Below are 24690 nucleotides of genomic sequence, written 5' to 3'. Positions count from 1 at the left end.
ACTACACCTCAACTCATTGACGTCCCGGTTTGGATATTATTTCGTACAGGCAATGAGGACTTCTTCGGGTGTATAGAGTGAGTTTGTTGGAGTGGAACTACTGCAGACAAAGTTGTGGAGGGGATTTCCCTTCTGCTGTGATGGTGTGGTTGCTACAGCCACAGTCTATCTTTTACAAACTTTATGTGGTGTTTCCATCTTGAGATTTCATTGTTCCCCACAGGCAGTGACAGTATGATTCCAGCCTGTGACACTGTCAGTAGCTGTCCCACTGACGGCAGTGTCTGGCCACTGCTCATAGTTGGATAGGGCTTCCAGAGTCAGCCCCTTACCGAACCACAAATTGTTATGCTGTAGACGGAGGCCATTTGGCCCATTATGTCTGTTCCAGTTAATCTTGAATGCCTCAATTAAACCTGCCCTCACCATATTTCCAGACAATACATGTAATCCAGACTCTGATTAACCACTGTGCGAAAAACTGTTTAAAACTGTGCTTCTAGTTCTCAATCATTTTATGAGCGACAACAGTTTCTCCTTATCTACTCTGCCCTAATCTCTCTTGATTTTGTAAACCTCTATCAAATCTTCTCTTAGCCTTTGTTGTTTCAAGGAAATCAGTCCCAACTTCTCAAATCTTTCCTCATAACTGAAGCTTCTCATCTCTGGAATAACTCTCATGAAACCCTTCTGTACCTTTTCCAATGTACGCACACCCTTCCTAAAATGCAATACCTAGAACTCCAATACTCCAGCTGAGGACTTCTCAGTGTCCTAAATAACATCATCATAATTTCTTTATTCATGCCTTCTATGCCCCTATTAAGGAAAGATACAATATTTTATGCTTTCTTAACAGCTCTCTGTACCCATCCTATCATATTTAATGACTTAGTTAAGTATACACCTAGGTCTCTCTGCTCCACACATCCTATACAATAGTGCCTTTATTTTATACTGTTTCTCAACTTTCATTGTACCAAAGTGTATCATCTCACACTTCTCCACATTGAACTTCATCCCTACCTATCTGTCCACATTTCCAACTCGTCGACATTTTTTTGAAGTTCTATACTGCCCTCCTCTCAGCTTACAATTCTTCCAAGGTTTTTGTTCTCTGCAAACTTTGTAATTGTCACCTGTCCATGCCAAACATAATCCCAAACTAAACTAGTCCCACCTGCCTGCTCTTGGCCCATATCCATCCAAACCTTTCCTTTCCATGTATTTATCCAAAATTCATTTAAACATTTGACTTGCAGAGGCTCCCAGACCAGCAATGTATAAATTTAAACAGTTTCCTCTAGCTCTACAACCCCAGGTCTAGGGGCTTCTCCAATTCTTGTCTCTTGCAAAGTTCCATATTTATCACTCCAACTGTGATATTTAGGCCTTATTCAGGCCTCAAATTCTGAAATTCCCTTCTCAGTTCCTCTAAATCTCTCTCCTCCTTTTAAGACACTGTTAAAAATTAACTTATTTTACCTTTGGGCCTTCTGTCCCATTTGCTACTTATATGACTCACTGTCAAATTTTACTTCATAACACTGAGACATTTTACTTTTAAAAGCCACCATTTGCTGTATTGGTGTTAAAGTTGTGATCTGTCATTTCAACAGTCAGGAGAAATAGCGTTTCCTGCTATAGAGTGCAGTCTCACAAGATTTTCACATAAGTTGCTGGATACATGAAAATAATTTACAGTGCTTTAGAGTGTTTAAGAGAAAATCCAACAAAGCAACAACAAATGTCCATCTTTGTAAGAATAAAATCGTATTCACCTATCGATGAAATGTAGTCCACATAATAGCAAGACACTCTAATTACAATCCTTCACATTTCTAATTCATCTCTATCCATCACAGGTCAGAGATAAAACTTAATTAAACCCATTCAGCACCCTCATTTAAATTAAATTAGCTGACTGGCTGAAATGCTTAGTAATGGGTCAGAACATTTGTAAACACAGTCATGTTTCTTGAGGTGTGAAGGAGAATCACATTATTAAACCATGACAGTGTTAAGGAGCAAAATTAGGACTAATCAGGATAGTGAAGTAAATAATGTGAGGGAAGGATGTGCACTTTTCCCTGACAGTTACAGATCAGCCATTGGTATTGATTTGATACTAGAATGTGTAGCACTGAGGGGAAACATCATGGAATTGAGAGGTTGGACATAGTTTAAGATCGAATCCAGGCAACAGCTCTGTAAGAGTTTGCAAGTAGATCTGGCAAGCCTCCCTGATTTTTCTCAAGTTTCTGGGAGTTGAAGGTTGATACCTAGGATACTAGGACATATGGATGAAAATCATTGGGATAACAATATTTTTTCAAAAACTTTGCCACATTTGAACATTTACTTATGAAAAGACATTGGAGATAGGAAAAGGTCTATCTGCTCAAATGAAGAATGACAATTATACAGTCTGTTGACTTCCCAATTGGCTGCACAAAAGAGCTTGTGCTGAATGAATATGTTGTTGGACTAATGGTAATGGGGGGCCATTGAGAGGTAGTGGTCATGTGATGAAATCTCTAGGAATATGTCCAACTGGAGTTGGCATCCTTTTGTCAGAGTCAAATAGGGAAGGTGCATCTTCGTGTTGATTCTTCCATTTACTCCCCACAATATTGTTGCAGTAACATTTAACATGGATGATTGGGAAGCATGCTTAGAATACTTGCTACCATTTTTAAACACTTTTAAAAATTTCCTCCATAATATGTGGCGCTCCTCCACTGCAAAGGAGAGAGGGGTCAGTTTGTTTTCAGATGAGAGTCAAGATTAGAGTGGTGCTGGAAAAGCACAGCAGGTCAGGCAGCATCCGAAGAGCAGGAAAATCACACCAGATGGCCTCTCTCTTTAAAGACCATAATTTTCCTTCCCATGTGGTTGAAGATGCCCTCCAATGCATCTCATCCATGTCCCGCAACTCCACCCTCAAACCCCACTCCTCCAACTGCAACAGGGACAGACCCCCTGGTCCTCACCTTCCACCCCCACCAACCTCTGCATAAACCGCATCAACCGCCGACATTTCTACCACTTACAAATGGACCCCACTACCAGGGATATATTCCCCTCCCCACCCCTATCCTCTTTCCGCAAAGACCGTTCCCTCCGTGACTACCTGGTCAGGTCCACGTTACCCAACAACCCACCCTCCCTTCCTGGCACCATCTCCTGCCACCGCAGGAATTGCAAACCCTGCGCCCACACCTCCCCCCTAACCTCCATCCAAGGCCCCAAAGGAGGCTTCCACATCCATCAGAGTTTCACCTGCACATCCACAAATGTCGTTTATTGTTGTATCCATTGCTCCCGATGCAGTCTCCTTTACATTGGGGAGACTGGACATCTTCTCGCAGAGCGCTTTAGGGAACATCTGCAGGACACCTGCACCAATCAACCCCACCGCCCCGTGGCCCAACATTTCAACTCCTCCTCCCACTCTGCCGAGGACATGCATCGCCACTCCCTCACCACCCGGTGCCTGGGGGAAGAATGCCTCATCTTCCGCCTCGGAACACTTCAACCCCAGGGCATCGATGTGGACTTCACCAGTTTCCTCATTTCCCCTCCCCCACCTTACTCCAGTTCTAACCTTCCAGCTCAGCACCATCCTCATGATCTGTCCTACCTGCCAATCTTCTTTCCCACCTATCCACTCCACCCTCCTCTCCGACCTATCACCTTCCCTACCTCCATCCACCTATTGTACTCTTAGCTACTTTCTCCCCAGCCACACCTCCCTCCCATTTGTCTCTCCACCCTGGAGGCTCCCAGCCTCATTCCTGATGAAAAGCTTTTGCCCGAAACATCGATTTCCTTGCTTCTCGCATGCTGCCTGACCTGCTGTGCTTTTCCAGCACAATTCTAAACTTGACTCTGATCTCCAACATCTGTAGTCCTCACTTTCACCTTGTTTTCAGATGAGACATGTGAACATTTCCAGAGCAACATCTGAAGAAGAATTATAGAGTTCTCCCTGATGTACTGACCAAGTTTTAATTTTAAACCAACGTCATTAAGTTCTTTAGTCACATGTCACTTGTCATGGGACTTTGTTATGCTATCCTGTTTTCCTACATGAGAACAGTGAATACACTTCAAGAGTACTTCAATGGTGTTGTGAAAGGCGATATAAAATGCTAGTTCTTTCAGCACATTGCATTTTCTTTTTGGAATCATGTATCCTGGCTTTTAACTATATCATCATAACTGGGTTAAATGCCTGGAACTCTCTCCCTAACAGCATCGTAGATGTACCTACACCCCCAAGGACTGCAATCATTCAAGAAGACAGCTCACTTAAGGTCAACCAGAGTCAGGCAACAAAAGCTGGCCCAGCCAACGACACTCATGAAAAAACAAATGGTAAACAAAAATCAACTCTGCCATGCAATCTCCCCCAGCTTTCTAATGAGAACATAAACTTTCAGGGTAGTAATCTCAAAGTGTACATCTCAGAATTTTAAATCTAGCTTGGCTTCGCATAATAGTCTGAATTGCATCTTGTGTTGTATATTTTCTCTAGTAAGATGCGCTTACCTGATGGGAGCCTAGAATTTATTGACGCTTAGCATGGAAGCCTACCATACATGAACAGATAGCCAAATTGAGCCAGTGTTATAGGCTCCTCGCTTAGACATCTTGGACCAGACAGTATGCTGGTCATTTACTAATGGATCTACTCTCTGTGGCCATTGATAATGGATAATCTGCTTCTTTGGTGAATTTGAGACTCAATATTATATATCTCAGGGAAGGAGCAGTACCTGCTTTGCAAGGTTGTGAACATTCCAAATTAGTTCAATGTATCACGATGAGGAGTGAGTGTAATGAATACTGGAAACATTTCTTAACTACCCTTACCTTCCCCTTTAAACATTCGACCACTACTGCAGCTAATTCAGCTTAGGCAGATTCAGTTAATTCAGTAGAACCAATCAATTTGGAAGTGGAAAATAACCATCATTATGGGGCCCTAATGGAGAAAAAGATTATTTTGAGAAGGGGCCCTTTACATCTTGAAGGCATGCACTCATGTATTCCTGCCATCTGCAATATTTTAGATGATAGACGTGTCGATTGACTTTAGACAATGGTGTGTGCATTGATTCAGAACTCAAACATTTGCATTCAGCCTATAATACTGATTCTGGTTGCAACCCATGAGATATCAGAGGCACAAAATGTAAACATTGTCCTGCCTGCTTCATTCAATTGTGGTCAAGGAGAAAGTAGCAAATCTATGGATCATCTGAGTTCACAGTCAAAGACTTAGGAGGCCTGGAGTGTTAGCAAATGAGAATATATAAACAATTGTACAGCAATAGCAAAATACAAGGCAGCATGGCGACTCGGTGGTTAGTACTACTGCCTCACAGCACCAGGGGCCCAGGTTCGATTCCAGCCTTGGTTGACTGTCTGTGTGGAATTTGCACATTCTCCCTGTGTCGGTGTGGGTTTCTTCCAGGTGCTCTAGTTTCCTCCCAGAGTTGAAAGCTGTACAGGTTAGATAGGTTTGTCATGCTAAATTGCCCATAGTGTCCAGGGATGTATAGGTTAGGTGAATTAGCCATGGAAAATACAGGGTTATAGGGGCGTGTCTGGGTGAGTTGCTCTTCGGAGGGTCAGTGTGGACTTGATGGACCTCCTTCCACACTGTAGGGATTCTATGATGATTCAATTTAATAATTATGAGGGAAACAATGACCTGGGAGGAGATTTTGTATAGTTTGAAAAGGTTAATACTTGGTTAAGTGCAGTAAGCATCACCTACGGTAATGATGTGAACAACACCTGGTCAGAGTAAAGAAAAAGGTTGTTGGAGAAAGACCAAGGACCTGTGTCCTACCGACAGTCTCTGTTGCAATGTTGATCATGTTCATAAAATCTGTAAATAGCTGCAGTAAAGCAATACATTTCAAATTGTTAACTCAGCAAGACTCTTCTTAGTAGACCAGAAAGGTGGATATCTTAATCCATACAAGACCATTTTGGGCTTGAAGAATTCACACACAACCAATTATTATTTTGTTGGCACTAATAAATACTTCAAAGGAGAAATTAGACTATTCAAGAACAATTGGTTGGCAACATTTTTCTTAGTAGGCCTTTGGTCTGAATGGGGAAAGCAAGGTTTCAGTCAATGCATTGCTTTTGGAACGGTCAAAAAATCATAAAATCTTCAGGATCATAGGAGCAGATGTAGGCCATTCAGCCCATTGAGTCTGTTCCACCATTCAGTGATCCTCAACTCCACTTTCTTGCTTTTTCCCATAACCATGACTGATTACAAATCTGTCTAAGTCAGTTTTGAATACAGTGAATGACCCGGCTCAACAACCATCTGTGACTAAAACAAAAACAGATTCACACCTCTCCAAGAGATGAAGTTCTTCCTCGTCTCTGTTGTAAATGCGCAACCCTAATTCTGAGATTATGCTCTCTAGTACTAGACCTTCCCACAACTTTTCTGGATCTGTCAGGTCATCGAAAAATCTTATATATTTCAATGAGATCGCCTCTCGACCTTCCATACTGCAACCAATATAGGCCCACTCTGCTAAATCAGTCGTTACCTCTTTTCATCCCCAGCTTCTTCCCAGAATGATGTTGAAGTCTTAATTTGCTGTAATTGTACAAACTCATGCACGAGGTAAAATGGGTCTGTTTGGGTGGCTTTTAAACTTGGTGGAAAAACAGAGTGCTAATTACAATCTGAGATGCTCAACTCTTCCAGACAGTTTTCTGCACTTTGAAGAAAAAATGTACTTTAATGGCTCGTTTAAAAACAAAAGCTGCCTAATATGGCTTCCAGTCAGTCTCACAGATTGACTTCTGGTGTTGCGAATTGAGAGCTGGTCGTAAACTCCGTTGAAATGTATAGGAAGTTTTCTGTTGACAGGAGTGATTGGAGCCAATGCAGTAAAGCGGTGCCAAACGCCACAGCATCACTCTGTTTCTTTCTGAGGGGCCGAGACGCCAGGAACATTAGATATGGTTGTGCGTTCCACGTGCAGACTGAATGGCATCAATATGCTGTAACCTTCCGTCAGTGAAACTGTACAGTTGGTCCCCGCAGACGCCTGGCTGTGCTCTGAAGCTGGCCTAAGTCAGGTCGAGAACTGTATTCACTGTTACAGCTTGCACAGTGGAGCTTTTGACGCAATATTAAAAGGGGAAAAAAAAGGAATTGATCCCTGTTTCCATGGTACCTATGTTGGCCCAAGCTGGGATCTGTGGAGGTTTTTTTTTGCTGTCCCACCGGGATATTGGTGTGAGGATTTCTGCCGTGCAATGGGATCTCTATTGAATTGTTTGCTTTCAGAAGCTACTTGAGCTGAAGGGGAGGCTTTCATTCCGTGTCAGCATTTGAACCTCTGACTGAAGCATTTGCTTCAGTGGTGTTACTTTAACAAGCACCTTCGAAGTTAAAATTAACACTGAGAGACTGGGACTAGCTGCACTCTGAAAATTGCTTTAGGGTCTTTTTTTTGCCATTTCATTTCAAAAAAAGTAATTTCAAAGAAAATCAGAAGTCCATTGCCTACCTATATCCGGACATCTTCGAGTATAACAGCCCGGACTTGCATTTGTGTAAGTTACAATCTTCAGTACTTTATTTTTATTTTAACGCTTCTCCTGTTTATCCTTGCCAAGAGTTTTCTGGGGGAACGTCTTAACAAATGAGCATGTGAAGCAAGTTTGGTGGAAGGTAAGTGATTTAACTGACTTCTCATTAAATGTTTTGAAATGGCCATTGTATCTGGACAGTCAGTAGCTGTCCCCTTAACATTTCGTCACCTGGCTGATGCCAGAATTCTTTAAGTCAGATGAACAGTTATGTTCCTCTGTGCAAGAGAATCCTATCTACCAGCTTGGACTTTTGAGGGGGGTTGGAATAGAATTTATATATACTGACACAGAATGGATTAAATCCATTTATTTTGAAATGCAGACCTCTCTCAACACCCCCCCCTCCCCATTTAAACCAAATATCCTTCACCCTCTTAGTTTACTGCCACGTGCCATAACTGGATTCACATCTATAGGAGGGGCTGTGTTCACAAATTGTACAACATCAACCTGGTGCATTGATCTGCAGATGGACCTCTCCTCCCATGGAGACCTCCCTGGTTGAGAATTCACAATGTGGTGAATTATAAGGGTTTGTATAATTCCAGCCATGCTGCAGTGAGACCTCATGCTGTGCTATTTATTCATTTCCCATTATTAACCATGGTCTGCTTTGAATGCTGAGTCTGAGTCAATATCACAATATTTCAGTATCAAAACATGGGCAACATCCTGAAAAGGACTGACAAGTTTACAGCCTTAAACGGGAATCAAAGGCACCGCTGTACAAACCCAATACCTCCCACAAATCTGACTGACTTGATTGAAAAACTCACTTGTCAGAATTTCAATAGCCTTGGTGATCAGGTGTCATTATGAGAGTCCTAGTTAGAAAGTCATAGTTGGACTGAATTTGTATGTGATACCTTTATTTTTGAGCAACACATGAAAACTGTAATGGCCACAAAGAAATAGTTTACTTACTGATTTCCAATCAGCCCAGTACCAAAAGCAGTTTTGTGGCTTTTATGAACTGTCAAAGGTCGTGTGTAAAGTATTTACCTTCATGTGCATTGAGCGAAGATGAACATTTGTCAGGGCCAGTATTTCTGTGGTGCTGGAAAAGCACAGCCGGCCAGGCAGCATACAAGGAGCAGGAGAAACAACTTTTCGGGATGAAGGTCTTATGCCCAAAACGTCCATTCTCCTGCTGCTTGGATGCTGCCTGACCGTCTGTGCTTTTCCAACACCACACTCTCAACTCTGATCTCCAGCATGTGCAGTCCTCACTTTCGACCAGTAATTTCTGGTGAATTTGAAATTTGGCTGATGCCACCAAACATTTCAATGCTGTTCTAAATACAGTGAGCTAGCATGGTCTGTTGGGAGGTAATTTTCTACCTATGTTCTACCTATGTTGTGAGGCTTATGAATAATTTTACAGCTGAGCAATGCAATATGTTGAGCATTGTGTTTGATGATAATTATCAAAGAGGTATCTGTAATATCCAGGAGAATCTGGCGCTGCTTGACAAAGTGAAGCTTCCACATAGGCTACAGCATTTGTCCCCAGTGTTTGTTTAAAGCAATGACCAAGTATAATCAAGCCTGCAGAATGAATAAGACAGCACATTGCACCATGATTCCAGTTAGGTTTGTGACGGTTAATTTAAAATAAAATGTTTACCTTTTCTTTATGAATACCCATACAGTTCTCTTTGGATCATGCTACTGAACACTTGCGGTCTTGATAGCCCGAGAAATGTCACTGGTCACATGCCAGAATGCCGACAGTCTATTGAGGTGAATATTTCAGACTTGCAGACCAGACTTGGTGCTGTTTAGCTGAATACACTATTTCATTTCACGAGCCGATCTCCTGTGGGATTGAATTTGGATAACAAGACCGTGTAGACTTGAGGTGAAACAAGGTCAGAGGGCGAGGGACAATTGGATCAGGGCCTACAGATGTAATTTTAGAGTCTCACATTCTGTCTTTATTTTTATACCTCCCTTGTAAATTCCTAAGTCCACGTTTATATTGGCACTGAGATACATGGGGCAAAGGTTAGGTCACAGGTCACCCATGATCTAATTGAATGAATGAACAGGGTAAATGTCGTGAGTGTGATGCAGGAAAAGCACAGCAGGTGAGGCAGTACCTGAGGAACAGGAGTATCAATATTTTGGGCATAAGCCCTTCATCCCGAAACATTGATTCACCTGCTCCTTGGTTGCTGCCTGACCTGCTGTGCTTTACCAGCATCCCATTCTTGATTCTGATCTCCAGCATCTGCAGTCCTCACTTTCTCCTTGTGAGGGTAAATGATGTATGTTAATACAGAGGAACCTCAAATATCCGAATATCGGATTATCCAAAGGAGATTCGAGGTCCCGATAGAAACATTACACCAAAGGCTTGTTTCCAACACTGATCGCATCTTTTGTTTACAGTGATGAAAAGTGAACCCCGCTTCCTGAAATGCTACCGAGAACAGACCTGGACTGATGGGAGCCCAGGCACCGTCTCCAAATGACTGACTTCCCGGCTTCTCTCTCTCTCTCTCTCTCTCTCTCTCTCTCTCTCTCTCTCTCTCTCTCTCTACACTTTCCCTGGAGTTCTACACAGGGGTGTACCCAAAATCCCCCCTTCCCCAGATAATCTCTCCAACATTGTCCTGTACAGGACAAGTGTGTGTGTGTGTGTGTGCGCTATTTGGAGACTCACCTCCCCCCCCCCCCCCCCCCCCAAAAGGCGGCGGCAGCAGCAATCTTGATGTTGGTGTCCAGTCCGGCTGCCTTGGAAAGGGGGTGGGGCAGGCGCATGGGGTGCAGGGGGGCGGTATTGGACAGGATTGGGGGTAGAGGGGGCGGTGTGGGACGGGATTGGGGGTGGAAGGGCGGTGTTGGATTGGATTGGGGTGAGCGGGGGGTGGTGTAGGACGGGATCGGGAGAGCGGGTGGGGTGGTGTTGGACGGGATTGGGGTGGCGGGGTGCGGTGTTGGACGGGATTGGGGGTGGAAGGGGCAGTGTTGGATTGGATTGGGGGTGGGTGGGGACGGTGTTGGATGGAATTGGGGGTGGGTGGGGGGCGGTGTTGGATGGGATTGGGAGAGCGGGCGGGGTGGTGTTGGACGGGATTGGGGTGGCGGTGTGCGGTGTTGGACAGGATTGGGGGTGGAAGGGGCGGTGTTGGACGGGCTTGGGGCGGGCAGGGGTCAGTGTTGGAGGGGGCACAGTCAGGGGGTAGGGTTCACGCGCTGTGTGCTGCTTCCTAGTCTCCTGAATGCGGAGAGGACTTAACAGAAAAATCCCAGCCCCAGAGGAGAGGCATTTAATCAAATAACTGAATAATCAATTATTCAAACAAAATAGTGCCTGCCCATCTCATTCGGATAATCGAGGTTCCTCTGTATTGGAAACAGCCAATGTAAAGTTTCACCGCGCAGTTACACCTTCTTATCAGGGGTGGTGTTGAATCACCTTCCTAAGTGGAAAGATGTCACTGAAGGATGATAAGTTTTACAGAGGGCAGAGAACAGTTCAGCACACCCTTCAGCTCACCGTGTCCATGCCAACTGTGATTCCATTTCAAACTAACCCCATCTGCCTGCACTTGGTCCATCTACCTCTATTCCCTGCCTGCTCATGAGTCTGTCTAAATGCCTCTTAAAGTTGCTATCATATCTGCTTATACCATCACCACTAGCAGTGCTTTCCAGGCACCTACTCCCTCTGTGTAAAATCAAACTTACCTCATACATCTCCTTTACATTTTTACAGTCTCACCTTAAACCTATGCCCCCTATTTTTTGACATTTCCATCCTATCCATGCCTCTCATAACTTTTTTTACTTCTATCAGATCACCCCTCCCTCAGCCTTTGATACTCTAGTGAAAACAGTCCAAGTTTGTCCAACGTCTCCTTATAGCTAATACACTCCAATCCAGGCAACATCCTGGTAAATTTCTTTTGTATCTTGTCCAAAACCTCCACATCCTTCCTATAACCTGGAGACCAGAACTGTATACAATACTCCAAATGTGGCCTCACTAAGATCTTATACAGCTGCAACATGACTTGCCAACTTTTATATCCAATACGCTCTGAATGAAGAAGGCAAACATGCCGTATACCTTTGTTACCACTTTATCCACTTGTGTTGCCAATTTCAGGGAGCTGTGGATTTGCATCCCAAGATCCCTCTGTCTATCAATGCTCCCAAGGGTCCTGCCCTTTACATGTACTTTCCTCTTGCATATGTCCTTTACATTAGTACAGTCCATTCTAAATGCTAGCAATATGGAAAAGGTGACAGGAGGCATCTGTACATGTAACGGATTCATTTTAAAAATGGTTATTTCTTTGTCTCCTACACCACTGGCATGTTAACATAAAAATATAATATTCTGACAAATTACTGATCTGAATAGTCCTCAGAATGTGCTGCTCTTTTGCCCCCCAACTAAATCTGTTTTACTTCAAGCTGCCTTGATTAAGTGGTAACATTCTCATTCGAGTTTTGGGTTGAGCTCTAGACTGAATCTCGGTGCTATACTGAGGTACCATTTTTAATCTGAAATGTTATCTTAAGGCCCAGTCATTTGTCATGTGGATGCATAAGATCCTCTAGCACTATTTCGAAGAAGGGCAGGGGAGTTCTTAGTTATTCAAATCAATATTTGATCCTCAATCAACAGTGCTAAAACAGATAACTTGGTCTTTTCCTTCATTCTCAACCACACTTCTGTTCCTTCTAGATTTGACCATTCTCACTTCTCTCTGTCTGTAGTCCCCGCCAGTACCATACCCTCAAAGATATCTGGTCTCGTTTAACTCTGGTCTTTTGAGCATCCCCACTTATAGGAATGGTATTATTGCTAGACAATTAATCCAGAAACTCAGCTAATGTTCTGAGGACTGGGGTTTGAATCCTGCTATGGCAGGTGGTTGAATTTGAATACAATATTTTTAAAAACCTGGAATTAAAAATCCACTAATGACCACAAAACCCTTGTCAATTGTTGGAAAAAACCCATCTGGCTCACTAATCTCTTTCAGAGAAGGAGATCTACCATCCTCACCTGGTCTGGCCTACATGTAACTCCAGACCCACAGCACTGTGGTTGATTCTCAACTGGTCTCCGAAACAGCCTAGCAAGCCACTCAGTTCAAGGGCAGCTAAAGGACGGATAATAAGTGCTGGCCAGCCAGAGACACCTATGTCCCACAATTGAATTAAAAATAAAATTTAATTGCTGTACAGTGGCTGTATTGTCAATTGTGTGAATCCAAAACTCTAGAATACTTTTTCCAGGTATCTCTGCTTCTTTTCTATTTTTTGCACTTTTAAGACGTTTATGAAAACCTACCACGTTAGCCAAGCTTTTGATCATTTGTCCACATGACTCCTTATAGAACATGCTAGAGAAAATTACAGAGACAGGGAAAGGTGAGGCCATAGAGGAATTTGAAATCAACAAAGAAAACTTTAAAACTGGAAGCATCTTAGCAGGGTAGTTGGTGAACAGGACTTAGTGTAATTTGGAACATGGGCAGCAGAATTATGGATAATCTCAAGATTAGACTGAGTAGAATGTTGGGGTTTGGTCAATATATGAATGAATAAGTGAACTTAATAAGTAGCAAAGGCCTAAATGAGAAATAAGAATAGATCTGATAATCTGTTTTCGCCCAATTGTTTTGAGGGATAATATTAGATAAACATATTGAAGGGAAGAAGACCTTGTAGTGGTCTGTAGGATTCCTAACTGTAGCTATACTATAGGTCAAAGTGTAGATCAAAATATAATATGGGCATTTAAAAGACATTACATGGGTGACTTTAGTCTTCTTGTAGATTGAGAAAATCAAATTGGCAGAGCTAGCCATGAGGAAGAAATCATAGGGTGTATTTGTGACTATTTCCGAGAATAATCCAACCAAGGATGAGGCTATTTTGGGTCTGGTAATGTTTAATGAGGCTGTAATATATGGGAGCTGCTGGACACCAAGATAATATAAAATAAACACATCTGTATTAAGTGATTGTAGCTTGAGGAGCTTTGGAAGTGAGCAGAAGTCTGAGTTGAAGATGTTATGCCACATCAGGAAAAGGGAAAGTTACCTGGGCACTTTGCCCCAGAGGCAGTCATACCCTTCAAGGTATGGAATTCAAGTTTGGTCTCTGATCCGGAAAGTCTGACTGCCAGTGAGGCAGCAATGGGAACCCACGGGTAGTATTCATGGAGCCTTGATCCCTGCAATGAAGCAGCTGGTGTGAGGTTCTTGCAAGCTATGTGGACAAGAGTGCAGACTGCTGGGAAGATGAGCAAACTGACCACAGCATCATGATATAGGGACCATTCAAGAGAGGGGAGGAAATAGGAATGTATTAATAGTGGGGGACAGTATAATTAGTGAGACAGATACTGTTCCCTGCAGCCATGAGCATAAGCCCCCAAGGCAAGGTTTGACATGACACCACTCTTCAAAGTACTTAGATTTAAAGCACTTTAGAACATTCTTATTTTCATTTGTCCATTAAGATTGCAGTAGTTGTAACAGAGATCTGTAGCTCTCTGTTGTGTTTTGCATTAATCCTATTGACCAGGTACTGGTCTTTTCTGTGATTAAGAATATCCTACAAGTCCCATTGATTCAAAGAAAATAAACAGCAACTCTTAGAGTTACCCATGGATGTTGATACAAGACAAGTTATGTCTCTTTCTCCACCCTGTGTTTAAACTATTCATTTATAGATTTTCTTTCAAATGATTTAGTTGATTTGGTTACAGATGATTACAGTTTACTTTACAAAACACCAGGTATTTTGAACTGATATCATTAGAGAGCCAGTTCTAGGGGAGGCACAGTGGCTCAGTTGTTAGCACTGCTGCCTCACAGCACCAGGGACCCAGGTTCGATTCCCACCTCGGGTGAATGTCTGTGTGGAGTTTGTACATTCTCCCCGTGTCTGTGTGGGCCTCCAGGTGCTCTGGTTTCCTCCCACAATCCAAAGGTATGCAGAATTGGTCATGCTAATTTGTCAGGGGGAAATGTAAGGTAGGGGAATGGGTCTGGGTGGGTTACTCTTTGGAGGGTTGGTGTGGACTTGGTGGGCCAAATGGCCTGTTTCCATACTGTAGGGAATCTAATCTAATCTCTCACTGGTTTTCTTCTACCTTCCTACACCTGGACATATCACAGGGTTTTAAACTGAGGCGCATAGATCAAACCTTTGTGCTAAGACTATACAAGGAAGTAATTAGACTGCACCGGGGATAGTGAGTGGTTTTCGTCCCTTTACCTAAGGATAGACATACTGACGGTAGTCCAGAGAAAGGTCAGTTGGCTGATTCTGGGCATGAAGGGAATTTCTTATGAGGAGAGGTTGAGTAGGTTAGGTTTATACTCATTGGAGCTTCGAGCAATGAGAGGAGACCTGACTTTTAATCAGTGAGGGAATCAAGATATGGGACAATAGCAGGGAAGTGGAGTTGTGAATGACCAGATTAGCAATGATCTCATTAAATGTTGGAGTAGACTTGAAGAGCTGAATAGCCTACTTCTTTCTGCTCTGACATCTTATGGTCTTAGGATGCTATCCTAGTTGGAAAAAAACAGGAGTGACAATAGCAGTGATGGCTCGGTGATAACTAGGTCACCTTTTAAAGCATGTGGACTCTGATAGAGGAGAAAAGTTAAGAGGTCCTGCACTGATGGCAGTCCTGAGAGAGCACAGTCTGTTGAAGAAGGAGGAAGCATGCAGTGAGAGGACAACTTGCTGACTGTACTATATTCCTAGATGGCAGTCAAAGTGAGTTAGCTGAAGGGTTAAGGTTGTACTTGGTTTGTAATTAGTTTAAAAACATTTAAATGAACTGTACATTTTTATTTGATGCATTAAAGGAAGATTTATTCTGCGTTCTCAGCATAGAAAACTATTAACGTATTGAAATGTGTTTCTGAAGTAGTTAAAGCTCTTACTTCAATCTCTATACTCTTCTGCTAGTAAAGCCAAAGTATTGATGATTCTGATCCCAGAAGTGTCACATTAAAGAACAAATTCCTTTTAAATCCAAAAATTAGATGTGTAGAATTAATGTTCTGTTTCCACTTCATCTTTGGCAATGCTGTCACACATATAAATGGTTAGTAGTGAATTATAAGGCGGTTGCATTATGTTTCAGTTCATGTCTCTCACAAGATTAGACAACTGTTTCATAATTGATCTTTAGATAGCTTATTACATTTTATAATCTGTTTAATCTACACCACACTGAGTGTTATGACTGAAAACAATTAAAATACTAACTAATGTAATTGTTCAATAATTTCTTAAGACTGAAATTCTGGAGCTGTGCAATCCATTCGGAATGTAAAATTCCAGTAGGTAGAATTGCAGGTAAACTCATGATCCTAATGTTCATGGGGTTCAAGATTCCTTTACAAGATTATGATGGGATGAATTTTATTTTTCACATCCTAATGTTGACACAGCATTTTGTTAGGTGGGTGATTGGGGTTAATTTATGAATAAATTGACTGGCAAGAGATAAAGGGGAAACAGATATATGGAAGGTTCTGTAAGACAGAGTAGTTAATAAACTTGATCCACAGAGAAAAGTGTATTGGTTTCTGTCTCACTAACTGGTTTGGATCCAAATTTAAAAATCACACAATACCTGGTTATAGTCCAACAGGTTTATTTGGAAGCATTAGCTTTCGGAGCACTGCTCCTTCATCAGGTGGTTGTGCCTGATGAAGAAGCAGCACTTTGAAAGCTAGTGATTCCAAAGAATCCTGTTCGACTATAATCTAGTGTTGCGTGATTTTTAACTTTCTTCACCCCAGTCCAACACCGGCACCTCCAATAATGGAATCATAGAGAAACAGACCCTTCAGTCCAACTCGTCCATTCCGACCAGATATCTCAATCTATCCAAACTGACATCATTGCCTTGTTTGTAGACCTGGGTTGAAATGACTTAAAAAATCATTCAGATCTTCAAAAATCAAACCTATTCCTTTCATTGACAATCAAATATATTAGGTAAAAATAATGACTGCAGATGCTGGAAACCAGATTTTGGATTAGTGGTGCTAGAAGAGCACAGCAGTTCAGGCAGCATCCGAGGAGCAGCAAAATCGACGTTTCGGGCAAAAGCCCTTCATCAGGAATAAAGGCAGAGAGCCTGAAGGGTGGAGAGATAAGCTAGAGGAGGGTGGGGGTGGGGAGAAAGTAGCATGGAGTACAATAGGTGAGTGGGGGAGGGGATGAAGGTGATAGGTCAGGGAGGAGGGTGGTGTGGATGGGTGGAAAAGAAGATAGGCGGGTAGGACAAGTCATGGGGACAGTGCTGAGCTGGAAGTTTGGAACTAGGGTGAGGTGGGGGAAGGGGAATTGAGGAAACTGTTGAAGTCCACATTGATGGCCTGCGATTGAAGTGTTCCGAGGCGGAAGATGAGGCGTTCTTCCTCCAGGCATCTGGTGGTGAGAGAGTGGCGGTGACGGAGGCCCAGGATCTTGATGTCCTCGGCAGAGTGGGAGGGGGAGTTGAAATGTTGGGCCACAGGGCGGTGTGGTTGATTGGTGCGGGTGTCCCGGAGATGTTCCCTAAAGCGCTCTGCTAGGAGGCGCCCAGTCTCCCCAATGTAGAGGAGACCGCATCGGGAGCAACGGATGCAATAATTGATATTAGTGGATGTGCAAGTAAAACTTTGATGGATGTGGAAGACTCCTTTAGGGCCTTGGATAGAGGTGAAGGAGGAGATGTGGGTTCCAGTTTTGCAATTCCTGCGGTGGCAGGGGAAGGTGCCAGGATGGGAGGGTGGTTTTAGGGGGGGCGTGGACCTGACCAGGTAGTAGTGTACTGCAAGGGTTAGCAAACTGTAGCATTGGAGTCACATGCAGCTTAGTAAGAATTCGTGTGAACAACTCCAAAGAAATTCACAACAGAAAACACATTTAAGAAGAAGTTGTTATTTCAATCACCTATCTTTGGCATCTATCTTCCTATTTAAGTAAATATAAATATACTAATCTCCCATTTTAAAAATATTATTACTGTCATTTGAGCAACAGCTTTGAAGCCTTTTAGCATATTGTGTTCTTGACTGTATTTAAAAACAGGCTAGTATTTTATTAGGCTGACCCCCTAGCCTAATAAAATGTGTTTTGTTCAAGATGTTAACTTTCAAGTGTTTCTGTAAGCATCTACTAGTGTTACTCCCATATCTAGATAATCTGTTGGTGCTTGCTGTCTGCACTTAATCCTGAATACTGTCCATTTGGCTGAGGTCCCAGATAGATCCCTGCAGTTATATTGTTGCACTACCAAAGACAGAGAGGAAGGAAAATGCGACTCGTTCAAAAGAGAGACTTTAAGAGGAATAAGATAAGGGACAGCTGGTGAGCTGTGCTTTGAAGTTTGTATTTGCATACAAAATGTGCAGAATCTTTCAATTGCTTCTCACTTTGTGCCATGCAAATTACTCAACAGGCAGGACAATGGGGATCTGTAACTAGAAGTGAGCTCCAGAGATCAGAAGAATCCTTTGGAACTATAGCACTGAGCCTCAGATTTGATCTTTTATCACTCCACAGTGAGGAGTTTTTAAACTTACAGTAGCTGGGGGAAAATGTCAAGACTTGCAGTGTAGAATGACATCAGCATTAAAAAGACTGCTCCTTTAGTGCTTAATAGGATTTTAAAGCGGCTGTGGAGAATATATCTGAAAAATAAATGGCAGTTTTAGGGTGTTCTGAAGCACTGTAAAAGGTTCTGCTCCTGAGTAATGCCTGCTTTAAATGTACAGGCATTATAGTTTCGTATCAATCCTAATGTAACAAGACACTGAGAAAATGACAGGCTATTTTTCAAGGTGCTAGGAATTGTTCTCGTAGAGTGCTTTTTGATATCAATTTGCTTAATACACATAATCAATCACTGTCATTTAAAATAATACAATAATCTGATTCAACAAGCCCTATACTGCATATGGCAGCTATATATAGAGTCTGGCTTGACAGAATCTTTACACATATTGTTACAAAAATCACAGGCAGGATAATCCTTGAATTTATAACCGAGCCCAACAGTTTTGTGTAATTTGAACGTGTAATTCATTTCTAATAATAATTACTGTGATCATGACTTAGAGTCACAGAGATGTACAGCATGGAAACAGTCCCTTCAGTCCAACTCGTCCATGCCGATCAGATATCCCAAGCCAATCTAGTCCCACCTGCCAGCACCTGGCCCATATCCCTCTAAACTCTTCCTATTCATAACCCCATCCAGATGCCTTTTAAATGTTGCAATTGTACCAGCCTCCATCACTTCCTCTGGCAGCTCATTCCATACGCGCACCACCCTCTGCATGAAAAAGTTGCCCCTTAGTCTCTTTTATATCTTTCCCCTCTCACCCTAAATCTATGCTCTCTAGTTCTGGGCTCCCCAGGGAAAGATTGCTTATGTGCATTTTCTCTTAGAACCACAGAATAGCTACAACAGAGGAAGAGGCTATTCAGCTCATCATGCTCATACTGACTCTGTAGAATGGTAATTCAGCTAGTCAAACACAACACCCCCACACAACTACACATCCTCACACTCCTACACACATGCACCCACACACAATCTGAGTAGTCCACATATTAGTAACTGAAATTGGGAAATTATTTCTCTTGGATTTTGAAATATGAGTAGACCTTTCAACCTTTCATACCTGTATTGTTACTCATTCTGTGTCTTCACACCAACATTATCACGCTCAATTTTTAATTGACCTAAACACAATGGCTTTTTGGAATAGAAAGAGTTATAGATTCACACTGGCATCTGTGTGGACAAATCCTTCTTGAAATCATTCCTGAACGACATGGGTGTAACTTACAGTATTATGCCTAAGTATAAATTTTACCTCATTCCCCTCCAAACCTACCCCCACCCCTCACCCCAAAACATCCAGCTAGGGTATTCAGGCTGTATTGCAGGAGGTTAACAGTAATCTGAGGATTCTAATTTGTGGGAATTGATATATGTGTTTCATTTTTTGTTCCCTCTAAACTAATGTTCTATCACAAGTGTAAGCTGTGAACAAGGCACAGGGATGAGGAGTTAGAATTGTTTGGCAACTTCTTAATGATCATACTCAAGTTATACCCACAGCATTCCTTAAATATCCACATTCACTAATGATACCAGAAACTGTTATTATTTCAATTAATTTATTTAAATATCTTTTGAGGTAGGAAAAGCTATTAGTGCACTAATAAGAAACCAGACACCCACATAAATCCAAACAATCAAACTGTTTGCATTTACAAAATGCCAATAATCATGAAGTAGCAATCAGCATCAAAGCAACAACATTGCTCTTTATGTAAGGTACAAAGTGGAGGCTTGTGATACAGTAGGTAACGCCCCTGCCTCCCTTGAACTTAGATTAAATCCCACTCCAGGACTCAATGGCCAAGGAAGGTGCATTCATAATGCAACCAAATAGTTTAATATCAATCTGTAAATCTTTCCAATGGCAAATGCCAAAAGCAGGAGAGCTTCCTAGTTAGCGATGGGAAGAAGGTTGGAAGCTTGACTGTTGCTGTCGCTGCCAACAGCATAAATGTAGAAATGCATGTTGCTGTAGCAACTTCAACTTCCTGTGTGAACTGTAGCATACACACTTCATTGACATTTTCCTTCCTTTCACAGGTCCGTGCATTTGGCTAGAAACAAAACTCTTGCAAGCCCAAAATCTACAATATTTGGTAGTGGTGGTGGTGAAGCATTTAATTTGCCTGTTAATCATTATAACTGAAATCCCTATAGTGAGCATTTGCTAATCAAATATGTATTTCTCCTCCCTCCTCCATTACCTTGTGACCTGAGTTCCACTTAATTCATGGAACTGGAATTCAGGGATTTCCAACTCCTATTGGTAAACTCTGTATTTGTAAGTGAAGAGATACATCATGCTAAATGTTTTCACTTTACTTCTGTGGAACTACAAATAATTGAGACAGGGAAGTTGGTGTTTGGTTGCATGTTTAATTCATGATAATAATGACTGAACTTCAAATAACAAAGAACAAAGAAAATTTACAGCCCAGGAACAGGCCTTTTGGCCTTTCAAGCCTGAGCAAATCCAAATCCACCATCTAAACCTATCACCCAACTCCTAAGCATCAGTGTCCCTCTGCCCCCACCTACTCATGCATCTATCCAGATGCGTCTTAAATGAATCTACTGTGCCTGTCTCTACTACCACTGCTGGCAACTTCATTGGTTCTATGTGACATCCTCAGTGCTTGGGAGCCTCCTGTGAAGCGCTTCTGTGGTGTTTCCTCCGGCATTTATAATGGCCTGTCCCTGCCGCTTCCGGTTGTCAGTTTCAGCTGTCCGCTGTAGTGGCTGGTATATTGGGTCCAGGTCGATGTTTGTTGATGGAGTTTGTGGATGAGTGCCATGCTTCTAGGAATTCTCTGGCTGTTCTTTGTTTGGCTTGCCCTATAATGGTAGTGTTGTCCCAGTCGAATTCATGTTGCTTGTCGTCTGCGTGTGTGGCTACTAAGGATAGCTGGTTGTGGCGTTTCGTGGCGAGTTGATGTTCATGGATGCGGATCGTTAGCTGTCTTCCTGTTTGTCCTACTAGTGTTTTGTGCAGTCCTTACATGGGATTTTGTACACTACATTAGTTTTGCTCATGCTGGGTATCGGGTCCTTCGTTCTGGTGAGTTGTTGTCTGAGGGTGGTTGTTGGTTTGTGTGCTGTTATAAGTCCTAGTGGTCGCAGTAGTCTGGCTGTCAGTTCTGAAATGCTCCTGATGTATGGTATTTAGTATTATCTAGCTAAGTTGGAGAAAATTATGGCTGAACCAAAACTCAGTGTTAGATAAATGGCAGAATATATCGTTGTTGAGGCAAGGACAGTATGGATGTCATCATGAACTGTAACAAGATTAGATGGTGGATGAAGATGGATGATTGCCAAATTCTACAGGGAACTCAGAAATACCAGGAGAATAAAGGTATCATGATCTGATAAGAAATTTGACTCTTGCTTTCAGTGCAGTTGACAGGATTGAGTCCAGACCAAAGGATTCAAAATTGGGATAGCAGAAGTTAAGGATGTTGGAGAGGAAAGGGAGATTAAAGATAAGGTTGCAATTGAGGAATGAAAGAAGCTTTTTGAGAGTGAGGGAGCAATGCATGAAGAAGAGGAACCATTGAGAACTGCACGCTGTGAGCAATGAAAGATTGATCTGAATATGAGCTGAAGTTAAATGAAACGAGTCTTGTGAAAGGTATCAACTTCATGTGATGGGGAGAAGGAATGAAAACAAGGAGATGAGATCAAGAATAAATTTGGGGATGAATGGAATGTTGTGAAAGGAAAAAGAAATAGCATTAGCTCAGTTTCTAATTAAAGAAAAAACTACTATGTTTTGCAGGAGGCAATGGCATTGTGGTAATGTTGAGAAATCGAGATCAGCAGGCTAATGTGCCGGGTATGGGTTCAAATCTCAACTTGGCAGATAATGAAAGTATGAACTGAGTAAAAATCTGAAACAAAACAGGCATCCATGTAACCATTCCTGATGAAGGGCTTTTGCCTGAAACATCAATTTTCCTGCTTCTCGGATGCTGCCTGACCTGCTGTGCTTTTCTAGCATCACTCTCTCGATTGTAATCTCCAGCAACTGTAGTCCTCACTTTCACCCATCCATGTAACCACTGTCAATTGTCATAAAGAGCTACATTCTTATCTGGTCACAGACGCATATCAATATACTTGACTCTTAACTACTTTCCGGACAATAGAGGGCGGGCCAGGAGTGTTGACATAACCAGCATTTCCCAAATCCTGTGACTGAATGAAAGAAAGAAAATAGCCAAAGGTAACTTGCATGGATCTTAAATGGAAAAATCATACTTGATAAACCCCATAGAGTCCCTTGTTGAGGTAACGTACATGGTAGAAGGGAGAAATGCAGTGGATATAGTGTACTTGGGTTTTCGGAAAGCATGTGACAAAATATCACATATTGAAGGAGACTGCAGGTTGGATGGTTATGCAGAGAAGTAAGAAACAGGACTAGAGAGTACCACCCCTTTCAGAATAGATGGAATTAGGTAGTTGTGTACAAAGGTTCAGTTCTGGATTTATTTCTAGCTTTTATTGTCAGAAGTGTAGAACAATAAAACCAAGAGATAAACATCTTAATAAAGTAGGGTACTATCTGTAATTCCAGACCCCATGTTATTTACGTGGATTCAGAGAGGGTAGGATTTTGCTTGATATGAGGAAATACAAAGATGAAGAAAGAATTAACATTTTAGTTTTCTTTTGCTGGAGCAATGAAAATTAAAATACCATGTGTGGGCTAAAGGACCTGTTTCCATATTGTAGGGAATCTAATCTAATCTAATCAGTGTTAGAAATGTCTGAAATTATGAAAGGGTGGAACAAGAAGATAGAGTCGTATTGATGAATGTAACAGGACTGAAGATTGCCAAATCCCTTGGACGTGGTGACCTTCACCCCAGAGCAATGAACAGGATGGATACAGAGATACTGACTGTATTTGTGATCATTTTCCAATGTTGTGTTAATTCTGCAATGCGCCTGCAGGTTGAAGGTTTCAAATGTAATTGCACTGTTCAAGAAAGGAGGGAGAAAGAAAAGGGGAAGCTACAGCGCTCTTAACCTGATGCAGCAGAAAGGAAAATACTAGAATCCATCATAAAGGAAATTATTGCTGGATGTTTTGAAAACACTTGTCTGATTGGAAAGGGTCAACATGGATTTATTTACAACATGAGAGACTCATGTCTGTTAAGCCAGATACAGATTTTTGAGGATGTTGCTAGCAGAGTTGATAAGGATATGGTGTTTAGATTTTTTCAGAAGGCTTTTCATGAAGTTCTACACAGAAGGTTAATAAACAAAATTAAAGCTTATGAGATTTGGGGGAGTTAAGTACCAGCATGACCTGAGAATTGGTTAAGAGGCAGAAAACAGATAGTAAGAAATAAAACAGGCCATTCTCAGGTTGGCAGGCTGTGACCAATGGTGTTCTACAAAGATCATTTGCATTGGAATTCTTAGCCCACAGAGCTGTGGAAGTTAAATCATGGAGTTAATTCAAGACAGATATCAATTTCTAGTTACTAATAACATCAAGGGATATTGCAGTAGTGTGGAAATGCAGCACTGAGGTAATCGATCAACCATGATCGAGAATTTTAGAACAATGTCAAGGGACTGAATGGCCTGCTCCCATAATCTTTAACAGGATTGTTCCTAGTATTTGAGAAACCTACAACAATTATCTCTAGAAGGATGAGATTGGACCGGTGGATGAAAGAAAGTGATATGGGAATGGAATGGATAAATCTAATTAGATATACAGATAACAATTAAGTATACAGATTAATTAGAACTATGTACTTATGTGATGGATAAATGTGAACCCAAAGTGGATGGGCACCTGACTATTTCCACCTGTAACTCCTATGAATTTCTATGGTCATCCTTCAACTTAAAGGTAAAAAAAATCACTGAAGTTCATACTTACCATGGGAAATGAGGATGGGAGGAGGGGCAAGTATATAATTTTTAATCCTTTAATTTAGTTTTGTTGACAATATTTCATAGCTCATGTTTCTCAATAATTGTGCTGTCTAATCCATTTCCTGCAACATTCCTGCAAAATGTGGAGTACCTCACCACGTTTGATTTTAGTGTTGAAGCCAAAAAATAGTGTTTTTGAGAAGGAAGTAGATACAGCTCTTGTGGAGAAAGAGTTCAAGATATATTGAGGGAGGGCAGGATTGGGGTATTGAGTTTGATGATCAGCCATGATCATAATGAATGGCAGAGCAGGCTTGACAGGCTGCTGCTGTCTTCTCCATTTTGTTAAGCATTGTCCTGTGTTATCCAGATTTCTAGATTATGGTTGTAACCAATTGTAAAGTTGGTTTCTTGAATGATATCAGTCAATGTCACTTGGAGGTGAGGATGTGTATTGTGCTTCTTTTTTTAAAAATATATGTTATTGTGATGTGTAGGTCGCTGCTAATTTTGGCATTTAT

The 24690-nt window shown here is 41.8% G+C and overlaps 1 protein-coding gene across 4 annotated transcripts in view; it reads left to right on the top strand.

Annotated features, from left to right (window-relative positions):
- The first annotated feature begins 7143 nt into the window (after nt 1-7143).
- The window catches only part of LOC122539454 (chondroitin sulfate N-acetylgalactosaminyltransferase 1-like), a 229818-nt gene continuing 212271 nt past the window's right edge, over nt 7144-24690 (top strand). For 3 of the 4 annotated variants that reach the window (XM_087979995.1, XM_087979992.1, XM_087979991.1), the window contains exon 1: nt 7144-7608. The gene's annotated coding sequence lies outside the window, so the exon portion shown is untranslated. The other variant, XM_087979993.1, reaches the window with a different exon arrangement.

Source organism: Chiloscyllium plagiosum, unplaced genomic scaffold (assembly GCF_037043375.1).
Source record: "Chiloscyllium plagiosum isolate Xiang-an unplaced genomic scaffold, Cpla_swu_hap1 HiC_scaffold_36, whole genome shotgun sequence".
In the NCBI taxonomy this organism is placed as follows: Eukaryota; Metazoa; Chordata; class Chondrichthyes; order Orectolobiformes; family Hemiscylliidae; genus Chiloscyllium; species Chiloscyllium plagiosum.
This window is presented reverse-complemented; position numbering and strand designations above follow the sequence as displayed.